Below are 15,653 nucleotides of genomic sequence, written 5' to 3'. Positions count from 1 at the left end.
ATTTGGTTTTAGTGCTTCCTTCATAGTTTTTCTAGTTTTCTGTTTGTTTTTAAATTTTCCTTAGTTCCTCCGTGAACCATCTTGCTGCAATTCTTTTCAGTGTCGGTTTGACACGTTTTAAGAGTTTTAGTTGGTCCAACACATCTGTGATCTAGGTCTGAAGGTTTTCGTCAACTGTGTCTGGTCTCCTACAACACTCACATGGCTGTCTCCCTCCAGACTTCAGGAAAGCCACAATAATAGTCCTGCCCAAAGCAGATAAGCCATCCTCGCTTAGCATTAGCCACACTACAAAGATCTGTATGGGGAGGTGGAACTGGACTGCCCCGATTGCAAACCTACTACTGGGCCAGTCAAATGGCAATAGTGAATGGTAGACTCCATGAGAACACAACATTACCGCACAACAGAGAACAAGATCCCAACCAATATGAAAGATCCGTAATAAGATACCTCTACTGGAAAAAAGACCGATCTGCTGCCCCGTCCATGATGTCGCACATATCCCTAACATGGACAGACACCCACAAATACTTAGGCTGGGACAAAAAGTTGACCCCAGCTCAACCGCTGTGGAATAACAAACTACTCCCGGAAGTGAATAAACTACCAAAATGGCACTCTTGGACCCAATTGGGCATTACCAAAATTGGCGACGTAGTGAAATGAAACGAAATAATACCATTTACAGACCTAATCACTACCTTCGCACTGCCAATAAATGAGCAGTATCACTACACACAACTCAAGCATGCACTACAGACCCATCTCCCTGAAATGATTGACATGCCTGATTATACCCCTTTAGAACGTAACCTATTTCCGGACATGATTAAAAACAAAGTTACATCCATCATGTACAGTGCCATAACATCCTTTGCCACCGAGGAACTGTCGAGCCTGAAAGCCAAGTGGGAGGAGGATGTGGGTGACATACTCCCGGAGGAATGGGTAACTGCCCTGATGTTCCCCAGAGAAACGGCGATCTCCTCCAGGCTAAGATTAATCCAACTAAAAATATTGCATAGAATATGTTACCCGAGGGTAGCACTATTCAACTGGGGCAAGATCACCTCTTCAGCCTGTTTGAGATGCAAACGAGAAGAAGGCTCGTATTATCACATACTATGGGACTGTACCATAATCCAACAATACTGGCAGCAGTGCTGCGATGATCTCTCAAGGGTATTGGGCAAAACGATTCATAGAAATGCAAAACTGTTACTGTTGGGGATAGAAGATGAGGTCGAACTGTCACGCTACGAAAAACTGCTCTTATCCACAACCACTGCGTTAATCAAGAGAAATATAGCGCAACTCTGGGGCTCTGAAACGGCACCAAGCTATGAGCGGTGGACCACGGATGTGGACATTTGTATTGCAATGGAAAAGAGTCTACACAGCCAGGGGCTGTCCTGAGAAAGGCCCAAAAATTTGGCAAAAGTGGGAGGACGCACACAGAGGTAGCCTCCGTCAGGAATCGGGCTAACATCCAAGGACATGCACAGAGATCGAAAATCATATACTACTGGCTTAACAAATGTAATTAGTAGTGCTAAGAGACTTCATTGAAATGGGTACACGGTGTGAATTTGTTGATGGGTGGGAAAGGGGTATAACTTTTACCTCGCTGCGCGAGATGTATGTTTTCTTTATGTGTAGAAAAACAATAAAAAATGTATTAAAAAAAATGACTGGTCTCATTTCGTTTAGGTGGGAGGTGTCTAATATCACGCTCTAATATCACGCTGAAGTCTTTTCCAGTTTATTTTTTTGTTGGTCACTGGCAGTTGTGGGCATCATGCTGCTCAGGACGGTAGTCAAAAGTACATCCCTGCAGAAAATTGCACCTAGTGGGCGTTCAGCTCTGAGTGGGTCTGTTCACTATTTGTTTGAGATGAAGAGTTTCAAGTAGGGCGCCAAGAGTTAGTTGAGGTTTCATTTTCTCTTTTCTACCGAAAGCTGAAATTTCCCAGGACAATATTACTGTGATTTTTAGAAAGATTAGCTATGGCGTCAGTGAGTTTTGCGGCAGAATTAGTGTTATAGGTAGGTGGTGTGTAGATTAGAAGGAAGAGTACGTTAAATTGGTAGTTGAGCTTGAGGAAGAAAATCATTTGCTGTCTTCTAGGTCTGTTGAGGGTAGTGATGAGGAGCTGATGTGATTTCTGTGCACCCGAGAGATTCCTCTTCCAGTTTCTCTGTTAGATTATAATAGTTTGTAATTGTCGGGCATGGCTTCATGGGAAAATACTTTGTAGTTGTCGGAGAACCATGTTTCTGTGAAGACTAGAGCGTTCGTATCGCCCTCGCTTAGGAAGTCAGATTCCTGTTTTGTGCTTTTTCAGAGATTGCACGTGGAGTAGGCTGCACTTTATTGTGTGCGGTTTGGCTTGTTCTTTGTTAGGAGTTCTTTCTGGTTTTCCAGTGGGAGCAGGGTTTGTCTGTCCTTAGACTCTGTTGGGTTGGCCTGTGTTTTATCGGGTGTGTGGTGATCTCCTCTATCCCTTAGTTGAGGAGTTCCATTAGGTTGCAAGATGGGGCTCTCTGTTGTAATTAGTTGTTTGGTTGTCTTGGTGGTCTTTTTTCCAATCTCTGGTTAGTTAAGCGGTGTGGGTGCTGAGGGATTCCAGTCTCTCTCTCATTCTTCTAGGTGCCTTTCTGATACTGTTTTATCTGTTGCTAGGTTCTATGTGATGTGGTCTGTAGTTTGATAGTATTTATTTATTTGCATTTATATAAGCGCTCACACAGCCCATGGGCATGGAGGTGCTGTTAAATGAATATGTCTTAGTTGCAGCAGAGAGGTGGGTGATCGGTTACATTACCCTGCATACTTGCGTTAGTACAATGTTTCGGTAGATCGCTTGGTTACAGTCGCCTTTCATTAATGTGAAAATCCAGAGTGGTTCGCTCATTACAGGCTTGGATACATTGTTAGGCAGCAGGGTTACACATGACCTGCGGGCATCATACAGGATCATCTTTTAGATAAACAGTCTGGTTTTCACTTCCTTGCGGAAGGCAAGATGAGGGTTCATTTCTGATGGAATGCAGCAGTGAGTTCCATTGTCTGGATGCAATGAAGGGGAAGAGTGCGCCACCGCCTCTTGCCCGTTTAATTCTTGGTGCCAGCACAGTAGGTTGGCATATGGGGTTCTGATAGGTCTTGCTGCTGTCAAGCGGTGTGGTGGATGCATATGTGGGTGATGGCTAGTGTCTTAAACAAGATGCGCTGGCGGACAGGCAACCAGTGAGCATCTTTTCTGGCTGTTGATATATATTCCCTTTTGGAGATGCCCAGTGCTGCGCGGAGGGCGTTATTCTGGATGGTTTGCAATTGGTCCAGGTTTTTTGCTGAAGTTCCTGTAAAGAGTACATTACAGTAATCTAGCCTCCAGCCAATGATGGCTCGTGCAATTGATAGTGAATTGGTAGTGGATAGGAACGGGCTGGTGGCATTGATGTGTTTGGAGTAGTAGGCAGCAGAGGTGGCTATTGCGCCTACTTGTCTGGACATTGTGAGGTCATTGTCTAGGTATACTCCTAGAGTTTTGACTGACTGGTAGACTGATGGTGATGTTGTCAATGGTGAATGCTTCATATTTATCCTCAAGGATGATGCGTGCTCCAATGGGGGCTAGCAGAGGTAGTTCCGTTTTGTCCCAGTTTAGACACAGCCAGTTCTCTGCAATCCATGTGTGGATGGTTGCGTAGATGGCGTTAAGGGTGTTGGAATCATTCTCATAGTTGCTGGGGAGAGGAATGAGGACTTGAGTATCGTCCGCATAATTGGTGTACATGATGCCGAGCGAGTCAAGTAGATAGAACAGGGAGATAGTAAAAATGTTGTATAGAGTGGGTGAAAGGCACAAGCTTTGCGGTACTCTGAAGAGGATGGTGTCTGGGTTAGCAGCAGCAAGGTCTGAGAAGACACGCATGGCTCTACCTTCGAGGAAGGATGCAATCCATGTGATTGCGTTTGGGGAGAAGAAGGCAGAGGAGGAGCGATGTTTACATAGAAGATTGTGGTCCACAAGGTCAAATGCTGCCGATAGGTCTAATATGAGTAGAAGGGCAGGTTTACCTGAGTCCCTGATATCATCTATTTGATTTCTGAGGTCCAATAGGGCAGTCTCAGTGCCGTAACGAGGACGGAAGCTGGGCTGTCGGGTGCCTAGAATGTTTTAGCTTCTAAAAATTCCTTGACTTGCAGGTATGCTGCTTTGTCCAGAATCTTGTGCAGGAACGGTACGGTGGTTATGGGTCTGTAGTTATTGGAATTGGAAGGGTCGAGTTTTTTTTAACAGGAGACGGACCCATGCCTCTTAAGCTAGTACTAACAGATCCAGAAGCGAAAGAGGCATTGCTAAACGCTGTGATGAATGGTGTGAGCAGGTCAGCGCAATCCTTGAAGAGAGGTGCAGGGCAGATGTCACCTTTGCATGTGCAAGGTTTGATGTTCTTCATGATAGCCGTGACTTCTCTGAACGAGAAGAAGGTAGTGTCAGTAGACAGCTTTTTGGATGTGGGCGGTTGAAACGTGTTGGCGAGGAGTCGGTTGAATTGATTAGCTCTAATTTTGTTTTGCAGGGTGTCGAGCTTGAGGAGCATGGCTGCTTGTATGTGAGCGCACCAGGCTTCATTCTTTAGTTTGGTGGGAGGAGGGGATGTGGGAGTTTCTAGCTCCCTGAAGATGGAGAAAATTTCTTTGGAATTGGACTTTGCATTGTCTATTCCGTTGCTGAAGGAGTTTGCTTTGGCAAGGACAATACCTTTTTTATATTCATTGGAAAATGTGTTCAACTCGAGTTGGTCTAGTGCAAGTTGGCTGGCTTGCCATTTGGCTAAGGCTGCATGCTTTTTGGTTCGTAGGGCCAAGAGTTCGGGGGGTGAACCAGTTGTTGGCATGTTTAGTGTGTTTGGCTTCACAGACTTTTAAAAGAGCAATGACATTGATGGCTTCCGTTAGGATGTTTTTGAGAGAGATAGCCAGAGCTTCTGGATCTTCGGAGAATGGAGCCTTAAGTGCTGGGACTTTGAGATGGGGTGCAAGCCTTTCCCTAGTGAGGAGGTGTGCACTTTGCCGAAGGGAGAGGTAGGGTGGTGGCTTTATGGATTGTCGGTGTGAAGAGGATGAGGTGGTGGTCGGTCCTGGGAGAGGGAGGTTGGCTGTGAAATCCAGTGCACAGTTGGGGTGGGCTAGCCAGTCGATGGTGCGGCCCTTGTTGTGGGTGGGGTTGGTGATGGAGTGTGAAAAGCCTAGAGTTTCTAGTGCTTTGGCAAAGTTTTTAGCTGGGGTGTCCTTTCGGTAATGAAGCCCTAGGTTTAGGTAACCTGCTAGGATGACCTTAGATGAGGTTTTGAGGTTATCTGAGACAAGGTGTGTGATAGAGGAGTGGAAGTCAGCAAGTGATCCTGGTGGGCGGTATACAATGTGAAAATTGATGGTGCAATTGTGAGATTTGACGATCTTTAGAGATTGTAGTTATGGGAGTTAGTGTGGTCTATTTTGCGTATAGAAATGGAGTCTTTGGCTATAAGAGCCCCTCTGCCACCTTTGGAGAGAGGGCGGTCCTGGCGGAATATGGTGTAGTCCAAAGGGATTGCTATTGTCAGAGCTGGACCTGATGTTTCCTGGAGCCAGGTCTTGGTCACAGCGCATAGGTCTAGATCATGAGTGGTGATAAGATCGTGTATACCTGCTGCATGAACTGGGATGAGCTGTGTTTCAGTGGTGACTAGGCGTGTGGGTATACTGGGGTCTCCATCTAAAGTTCATTGGGCCCAGTTTGATTTCTGGTGTGGCTGGCTTGTAGGTGATGAGGTAGTGGGAGATGTATTATGTCTTGGTTCTACCTTTAGTTGTTGGTGGTGGTGATTCAGGAGGTGTTGTGAATTCCGGTAGGTTGTTCTTGTTGGTGGGCGTGTGGTTTCTTGTGTGTTTTGTTCTGTTTTACATCCTTGTTCAGTTGTCCTTCTTGTATTGGGGCATCTTTGTATTTGTGGAGGTTTCGTGATGGTTGTGGCTCGGTGGCCTATTAATGCTGCAGTTGTGTGTCAAGCTGTTCCAGTGGTGAGGTTTGCTCATGTCGATAGTTCCTGTTGGTTCCAATTACGCTGGTTATGCCATGTTGTTGGGCATTTACAAAACAGCGTCTACTGCGTTTGTTGGCTTACAACAGTGGTAAAAGTTTTGCTGTGGTTATAGGCTAGGAGAGGCCCGTTTTTGCCAGGACCTCATAAGCTTTCTGGTTACAGGGGTGAAAGCCCTCCTGTGGCGAGTTGATTCTTGGTCTCTGGAGTTTTCTGAGGTTCGTAGTGATCTGCTACGGAAGCGGTTGTAAAGGTTGGGTCTCCAGGGGCAGAGGCCCAAGGGACACAGTCCAAGGAGTTTAGTTTCAAAGTATAAATTCAGTGGTCGTGAAGATCCATAAAGGTGGCCAAATCGAGGCTGTAGAGGTTAGTACGGCTAAGTTAGAGCAGGTATAATTCCAGGCGTCTAGGTTCAGAGATGGGAGGGTTGGAGGTGACAAAAGTCAGTTGTGACGTTGTTAGGATTGGGAAGGCCTGTGGGAATGGATTTAATAGGGGTTGGAAAAGGTAGGTTCTGAGGGTTGACATACAGGAGTTTGCAGTAAGCAGTACATTTTATAGAGGTAAAGATTCAGAGTCCCAAAAGTTTGCAAAGGTTGTGTCCAAAGGTTAGAGTGATGAGGTGACAGGATTTGAGTTGGCGAGGTTGAGATTGGCAGGGTTGAGAACAGCTTTGTTCGAAAGCGCCAGAAATCAGCAATGTCAAGGTTCAGTGGCCAGAGTTCCAGTTATCGGGGTTTGGGGTCGAAAGTTCAGAGAGTTAGAGATCAAAGTGACAAAGAGCCAGACCAGAAGTCGGGGTTCAGGTTCAGCAAAATTTGTAAGGAGCAGGGTACAAACAGGTGGGTTCAAATGGCTATGTTCTGGAGGTGGCAGAGTTTGGGTGACAAAAATCAGAGCAGCAAAATTCAAACTTGTAAAATGTTATGTTACTTACGCTACAAGCAATAGCAATAAAAGCAGCATTGTTCAAAGAGACTAGGTTGGAAGGCAGGAGGATAAACCAGTACAATTCCAAAGTGGCAACATTTGAGATTAAGTCCGTATGGCCCCAACCATGCCAAATTGAAGTAGCAGAAATCATCTCACACTCTCCCATAAACAGTTTAAGTTCAGATGCAAATTAAGGGCAGAGGGGTCAGAATTAATTAAATTAAGGGAAGAGGGTTCAGAATTTATCATAATGAAGGGCAGCGGATCTGAATTAAATTAAGGGAAGCAAGGTCAAAATTAAGGGCAGAGGGGTCAGAATTAATTAAAATAAAGGAAGTGGGGATTCCAAGATGGCTGCCATACCGTGAACACCGTAACGAGGTGCTCTCCGGCCATCAATGTCTTGAAACTCAGAAAAAATAAGCCGAAGAACCCCTCCCCAGGAACCAGCAGGCAAACAGACGGCACTGACGAAAGGACCTGGCTTGGCGGGCCCCACGGCTGGCCCAGAGCGTTACTTTGGAGAGCGAGACCAGAAGAGCAGATCCTGGCAGGCCAAAGGGCGTATAGACTGCGACCAAGCTAGCCAGCGGACCACTCGTGCGGTCCCAGCTGCCACTGCAAATACAGCCAAGGAGCTCACCCTGCAGGGACCAGCCCATTAAGCACTGAAGGAACAGGCGCTGTTGACAACACTGGAGCAGTCCCCCCCGAGGAAGTGTGGATGATCGCCCAAGGACGGCGCATGCAAGCAGAGGACTGGAAATGCTGGGAGAAGCCGGGTGGGGAGGTGTAAAACCTGAAGGCAATGCTCATCAGCCGTTAAGACACTGCAACCTCTCCCTCTAACCCCCTGGTCAAAGTCCCCACGACAGAGCCCCCGGGGCACGACAATGCAGATAAGGTCCCAGGCCCCCATAGGAGGGACGCAGAGACCCGCTCCATAAAATCACCACCTAAAGCTTGAAGCTTCTCTCCAACACGGCCCAGCACAACGCGAAGAGATGAGGGAGAACCCCCTGACCACCCAGGGGCGACAAGCACAGAGAAAGTCCCAAGAAAAATAAAAGGGAGGCGGCCCCCGTAAAATTGACCCAGGGGAAGTACCCAGGCCCAAACCAGGAGACTCAGACATAGGAGCTAGCAGGAGCAGGCCAGGGACAAGAGGCCCTCCTAGGCTGAAAGAGGAGGGAAAGCAGCAAAGCAGGCATTACGCCTCAACAGAGGCTGAGACCAGGCAGTAGAAGCGGCACGTACCCCACGGAACACTGGATATATAGCTGCCAGGGTGGCAACATGGAGGGTCTCTCTTGAGCCTTGACACATAGCGGAAGATCTTGGCCGCCAGCCTGACTTAGCCCACAAGAGAAAGGCCAGGGTCTCACCCCTATTACCAGCCTACTATAAACCCGATGTCACCTGCAATATCTAAACTCTCTTGAGGAAATCTTCTCTCATTATAACCAAGTCAAAGCAAACCAACCGCCACAAGGGCGGAAGGAGGACGAGAGAGGAGATCATGACCACTGCCGGCAGGAACCCATAACATCAGCCGCCCCCACACCCCCATCTACACACGAAACCCAGGTGAACAGAACCGCAAACGGACCTTCGGCAAGCGACCACTCCCCACACAACATCATACTAAGGAAACATGTAAAAAGATAGGGGGAAACGAATGCCAGAACACAAACAAAGGGGGTAAAAAACCACACAACCCAGAAAAGGTGGAGGGAAGAAGGGTGGAGCACAGCCGGGGGCCGAGCAGGAGGCAGACAGGGAAGCAGAAGAGATGCCTCAAGAGGAAATGCCAGAGGAGAGAGGGGTCACAGAAAAGTTCCTCGAACAATGCCTCCAGAACTTTGGTGATAAGATGGCGAACACCATCCAGTCCCAGCTAGATAAAATGGGAGAAGACCTGGCGGGGGCATTAAAGGAGACCCACACCTGTTCGAAGCAATCAAGAGTAGACACTAATGAGAAAGACCTGCAGGAGCTGGCAGACGACTCTCACAAAGTGGAGGACCTAATGGAGCACTTAGCCAGGGCCACTTAGCCAGGGCTACCCACAACTTGGAGATCCAAACCGAGGACCTCGAAAACAGATCGAGGAGAGCAAATATAAGAGTCAAAGCAATGCCAGAAGTGGTTGGATATGCGGTACTGCCCCAGGCAATTAGACACATCTACGCAGACCAGGTGGACGCGGGGGACCCGGCAGAAATCATAGTCGACTGTATACACAGAGTGGGGCCAAAAAGAAACTAATCACGCGCTAGACCAGGAGACATCCATGGTAGCCATGCATGAATACAGTCAAAAAGAAAGTCCTGGCCGCCGCAAGAAGAGCAAATGACCTCAACTTTAATGGCGTGGCGATCCAACTATTTCAAGACTTCGCTCAGGTTATGCTCGCTGAGAGAAGGTTGATGTGTCTAATTGTGCAGGAGCTAATGAAAAGAGGAGCCAAATATAGATGATATTCCCCTTCAGCTTCCTGTTCGAGCTTGAAGGCAGACAAAGGAGAATCACATTGACAGAGGAAGGAGGAAACATCCTGGTAATAGAGATCGACTCAAATGGCTGTGAGGCCTAGGGCTCAACAACAGAGCAGTCAAAAGACAGGCATGGGGATGGACCGCACAAGAATCAAAGAGGAAAGGGAGGAAAAAAATGGACCGCGAGGCCCAGGAACCCTGCCAGAGAACATCCGGCAGGAAAACGACCCCCCCAGAAAGGGGCTCCTCCACTTCAACACAAGTCTGTGGAAAAAAAAAAAAAAACACCAGGGAAGGGTACACGCAAAGCAACCGCGGCAGGGGGAAAAGCAGAGGGGGACTCTTGGTTTCAAGAAATGTGTCGTGGGCGACCTGCAAGGGGACACGCTGGGGGAGGAAAGGAACTCAAATCCTGCCCCACCCCCGCCCGAGGGGGTGAATCGGGAGGGCCTAGAGGCAGGTTGAGCCAACACAGTAAGTGGGGGAGGGGGACAAAGGGTTGATAAAGGGGAAATCCCCAGATGTGCCGGGAAGAGAGGGTGGGGGGCAGGCAACAGGGGGAGTCAGGTCCAGGTCGAGCCACCTTCGCATGCAGACTAAGGCTAATTAATAGCCAGAAAACCCTCAAATAATGGTTAAGAAAACAACACTAAAAGTTCTTTCACTAAACATTAAAGGCCTAAACTCACCACTAAAAAGGAAAAAATGTGTTCCCTATCTGTTGAGTGAAAGCCCGGACCTGTTCACCCTGCAAGAAGCCCACATACAAGAGAAAGAAACATAATATCCGGCTGCGAGGCTATAACCAAATCCAACAAGCTAATGACTGGACAAAAAAGGGTGGGTGGGGCATCTTAATAGCAGTAAGGAACAACTTAGATCTCAAGACCCTAGATGTCAACTAAAACACTAAATGGAGGTACGTTGCCATACTACTCCAGGGGAAGGAGAGACTATCACTCTGGCCAGCATATATGCACCTAACTCAGGACAAGACCGATTCATCCAAATGACACTCAAAAAATTAGATTGATTCGCGAATGGGATAATAATACACACAGGGACTTTAACATAGCGTGGGACCCAGTTAGGGACAGGAGTGCTAGAATCTCTTACACCCAAAATATCCCTCTGAGGAATTGTGAGAAAAAATTGACAATCTATCACTGGTAGAGGCCTGGAGGGAGAAGTAGAGGGAACACAAAGGGGTAAACATTTTACTCGCATGTACACAGGTCAGCATCAAGAATAGACTATATTTGGGTCTCAAGATCTTTGCTAGGGCAAGTGGTGACATAGAAGTGGGAGAAATAACATTATCTGACCATGCCCATATCACTCTTCAGATTAGAAGGAAATAAACTCCCCCGGGGCTATGGAAATGGAAATACCCAGCTTACATCTTCAAAGATTAGACCATGAAAGAAGAATTACGGGAGGGAATAGAGAATTTCTTTCAGACTAACGATAGTCAGGAAATAAGCCCTAATGATCTGGGATGCATTCAAAGCCATGATACGGGGAAAGCTAATAGCAATGAAATCCTGACGAAACAGGGAGCGCAGACTCCTAGAGGAGGACCTAGAAGCCAAACTGAAAGATGGCAGCAGGGACGACAGGCGAGATCAGAAGAGAATACAGGGCAATTAGGGGCAAACTAGAAATCACACAAACCAGTAGAGCCAAATGCGCCTTAACCCATCTTAGACAGAGATACTACATGAAAGCAAACAAAACAGATAAGCTCCTAGCAAAAATGCTGAGAAAGGAGGAAAAAGATAGGGCCGTCTTAAAAATCAGGACACCAGAGGCGGAAGAAAGATTCGACCATGCATCCATTACGAGGGAATTTATGAAATACTACTCAACCCTATTCAAAGAGTGAAACCCAACTAGACTATCTGAAACACTGTAGTTTACCAAAAATATCAGACCAATAGAGGGAACTACCAAAGAAAGACATCACCAACGAGGAAGTCTGTAAAGCCATTTCGATGCTCCCACTAAAAGCCCCAGGTCCAGACAGTTTTACGACGTACTTTTACAAGACGTCCTGGCCCCCCACCTAACCGCCCTTTCCAACAGGCTTGGGCAAGGGGAGCAATCACACCCTCAATGGAAGAAGTGAAAGTCATACTACTACCCAAACCATGCTGCTCATACAGGCCAATAGCGCTCATTAACACGGAAGCCAAGATCTTTACAAAAATCTTAGCAAACCGCCTGGAGCACCTCCTCCCCAAGCTGATAGCCCCTGATCAGTCAGGCTTCATAAAAAACAGATGCAAGTTAACACCACAAGAAGCGCGCACACAGTCGAAAAAGTTGACAAAGCACACACTAGATGCAGAAAAAGCCTTTGACAGGGTCGAGTGTACATTTTTATTCCACACCATGATCGAAAGGGGCTTTGGGGAAGCCTTTGTGCCAAAATAGCCGCCAACTTCCATAATCCCTCCCTGTGTCTACTAATAAATGGAGACCTGTCGGACCCAATAGCAGTAACAAGAGATTTGAAGCAGGGCTTTCCCCTGTCCCCAATCTTATACGTCATACTGCGGATCTCTTCCTTCTCTCTCCTCCTCCACCCTGTGCCTCTTCCTGCTTCCGCTCCTTCCAACTTCTCGCTCCTTTCCATTGGAACTGCCTACCCGTCCCCATCTGCTCTATTACCCCCTACCCCTCATTCCACACTTCTCATAAATCTTATCTATTCTACTCACCCCCCTAGCATCTTGTTTCCTCTCTCTACTGACGCTACCTACTCCTCCTACCCCCTCTCTCATTTAGTCCCTTTCCATCAGCACCTTTCCTCATCTATAATGTAAATTGTTCCTTGTATTGTTTTCTGGTTTAAATTCATTTGTCATGTATTGCTTGTTGTATTATGCTTGTTCCTCTTGTAAAGTGACAACATGCTATTAATGATGACAAACCAGGGGAAATCCCTCCAAGCCATGGACGAAGTTTTAGGCCAATTCAGTGAGGTCGCTGGCCTAAAGATAAATAGAAACAAATCTGAAATACTGAACCTGTCAGTACCACGGGAAAGGGAAAAAACTAAAATCCAGCTTTCAATACTCTTGGGTGCCCAAAACTATAAAATACCTAGGAATCCATATCACTAAAACTTTAGCCCAGCTCTTCACGGATAACTATCCCCCCCTTATTGGCATCTATTAGGAATATTCTCCAAAGCAGGAGCCCTCTGACCATTTCCTGGATGGGAAGGATCAATCTACTGAAAATGGTCCTCCTACCAAAGCTTCTATATGTATTTATGTCCCGCCTCATAAAAAACATGTCGTCATACTTCCGGTCCATCCGGAAACTCACGAGAGCCTTCATCTGGGATTGCAAAAAAACAAGAATCTCAAACAAGGTGATGTTAGTACCCAGAATCAAAGGGGGTATGGGCGAGCCAAACCCGATAGCCGACAATCACGCAGCACAGATCAGGGTCATCAGGGACTGGTCATGGGCGGACCGAGAGAAAAAGTGGGGAGAAATGGACAGGGCAGTGGTGGGGGCGCACCTCGAGTAGGTCCTCTGGGTGCCCAGGGAGGACAGACCCCATAACATGCGCTGCAGCGAAATTGAAACCCTGGTAGGGAACTCATGGAATGCGTTGGCCCCTCACTCAGATCTTCAGGAATCCACAATTCATGCCGGAAGTGTCCAGAAATGTCCAGAAATGGGTTTGCTAAATGGCAGGAAGGTGGGTGTCACAAGATAAGGGACATGTTTGAAGGCGGGGAGAGAAAAACCATCCAGCAGTGCAAACTGAAATTTGGGGTGGGGAAAGGGGAGAGATTCCACTATGCCCAAATAAAACATTGGCTCCAGGACCCTAAAGTAAAAGAAGCAGCAACAAGAGACTTGACCCCATTCGAGAAATTTGTTACAACCTGTACAATTTGTTACAACCCGTCACGACCCACATCCAGAAACCCCCCTGGCAAACCCATGGGCCAGGAGGGGTCTTGGCTCGGGTCGCCAACAAATTGAGGCATCCTTTGCCTAGGCCCTCTTGGGGCCAGTCCTGGCGCCGGCGCCAGGCTCATACTTGATAAAGACTTGTGTTTAGGGAACTACTTAATTTCAAGTGCCAACATGGAGGCATCCACATAGCTTGCCTCCTTGGAACCAAGCTATGCGGTATAGTGTTTTGGGTGTGGTAGCCTAGGAACTACTTTACCCGGACTACTTTCTTGAAGCTATTTAAACCACACCCGACTTGGATAACACGCTTCGCGTTACTTTGCAATCCTGCAACGTGACGCTCATTGTGTTCAGCTGCACCCGCGAACCTCGGAAGAACAGCATCTGTAAAGAGACTAAAGGACATTGTTAGCAGCAGCAGCTTACCTGGAATTTTCATCGTTAGCTGCCCACAGCTCCTGCGACCAGCATCCTAGGATCAGCGTGTCTCCCGGACCGACGGATCTGCAAAAAGTGAAGAAACAAGACATTAAACATTTTACAACATAACGAACTGTGCCGAAAAGCTTACCTCGCAAGTCGCCCTTCGACCAGCATCGCCTCGGATTTTCATACACCGGGTGAGCACCGCGATCTAAGGGAAAGAAAAGACAACAGGTTAGCAAATGCAAGACATCATAGCCCTACGCATAGTGCCTACTTACCGCATCAAAGCGCTCTTAATATGCCATCATTTACCGGCGAGACCCAATTCAGCCAATGCATCACATTGGACTTCCGCGCACCTAAGGAAGAGAAAAAGACATTTATTAAACCAAGAAAGGCATGCAAGAATAACAACAATATACAACAGCAATAAGACCTACCTGAAAGACTCAAAGCGGGCCGGCATCAGGGAAGTAACTAGATCGCATTCGCCCACAAAGAACAACGCGCCCCTGCCAAGAAGGCAGGACGGAGAGCACACCTGAGTTAACCAGGTGAGGAGAGGTCCAGAGGGGCTGCGGGCATACGGGGTGGTGGGGGGTTGCTTACCCCATTTGCCCAGTCTTGAACACTGCTCACCTGTATTCCAGGCAGAACTTCCCCGCTGGTCACACCTGGGAACCGCAGAGAAGGATACCAGAGTCCCTATAGCTGGGTGGCGTCCCCGTGGATACCAGGTGAGCGTAATAGAATGCGAAGCCTGCCAAACCAATCCACCTGGGCGCCATGGAGACATCAGAATTAGACCAATTGGCCCAATTGTTAGGAGAACTTTGTGCCGATGTTCATCCTGCCCGCCAAGAGACTAACGCTCTCCGAGACTTATTAGTGACTGTTAGGCAGAATCCTGTACAGTTCCCTTGGGGAACACTGCAAGTAGATTAAGACTACAGGAGTAAGCAGTAAACCCAATTGGTAGCAGTCTGCACCACCCAGATTTACCTGGTAGCTGTGGCTGAGCAGTCAGACTTTTCTCAAGATGAGTAGGGCAGTATACAGAGGATACACAATAGGGCTAAAAACACAATAGGGCAAGCAAACACTGACCAGAGCTTGGTATCAAAAGTATATGATTATTTATTTAAAAGACACTTTAGGAAATACACTAAGCACTCTAAATCAAAGCAAGTTCAAACACAGTCAGATAAAGTATACACACCTCCCTTAATAATTATTAGACAAGTCTAGGTCAAAACACCACAATTTGTAAAAACAGATGTGAGCGCGTAACTTAGATGGCACTCCAATAATTAGGTTAATGGGAGAGAAAAAGGCAGGTCATGAAAATAAAAGAGTTCCCAACACTTTTCTAAGACCACAGCAAGTTAGTGAAGGCAGAGTCTACTGTAGAGCCAAAGTTCATAGGCCAGGCCCACTTTAAATGGAGCAAGGCGAAATGTGCCCAAGATCACACAGTTTAAAAAGCACTCAAGTCTTTGCAGAAATGTTCAAAGGAGGTTGGTTTGATGCGAAAGATAAAAGTTAGAAGGTCTGGGGCCAACCCAGTTGGAAAGCCAAGGATTTAAGGGTCACCTTTAGCAATCCGCAGAAAGGAAGGCCAGGCGGAACACAGTACCTTAAAGAGTGAGGATGCTCCAGCGGTGGCAGTTGTTCTTGGCAGCCGGTGCAGTTCGTGGTTTCGACCAGTGGAAGAGAATATCTCGTCGAGGAGGAAACGTGGAGTCGTTGCACTGCCCA

At 47.3% G+C, this 15,653-nt stretch overlaps 1 protein-coding gene across 5 annotated transcripts in view; it reads right to left on the bottom strand.

Annotated features, from left to right (window-relative positions):
* The window catches only part of RNF123 (ring finger protein 123), a 3,033,138-nt gene that overhangs the window by 2,118,819 nt on the left and 898,666 nt on the right, over nucleotides 1-15,653 (bottom strand). The gene's annotated exons all lie outside the window — the stretch shown is intronic.

Source organism: Ambystoma mexicanum, chromosome 2p (assembly GCF_040938575.1).
Source record: "Ambystoma mexicanum isolate Mex_15411 chromosome 2p, UKY_AmexF1_1, whole genome shotgun sequence".
In the NCBI taxonomy this organism is placed as follows: Eukaryota; Metazoa; Chordata; class Amphibia; order Caudata; family Ambystomatidae; genus Ambystoma; species Ambystoma mexicanum.
Note: the sequence above shows the minus strand (reverse complement) of the source record. Positions and strands in the feature narration are given on the sequence as shown.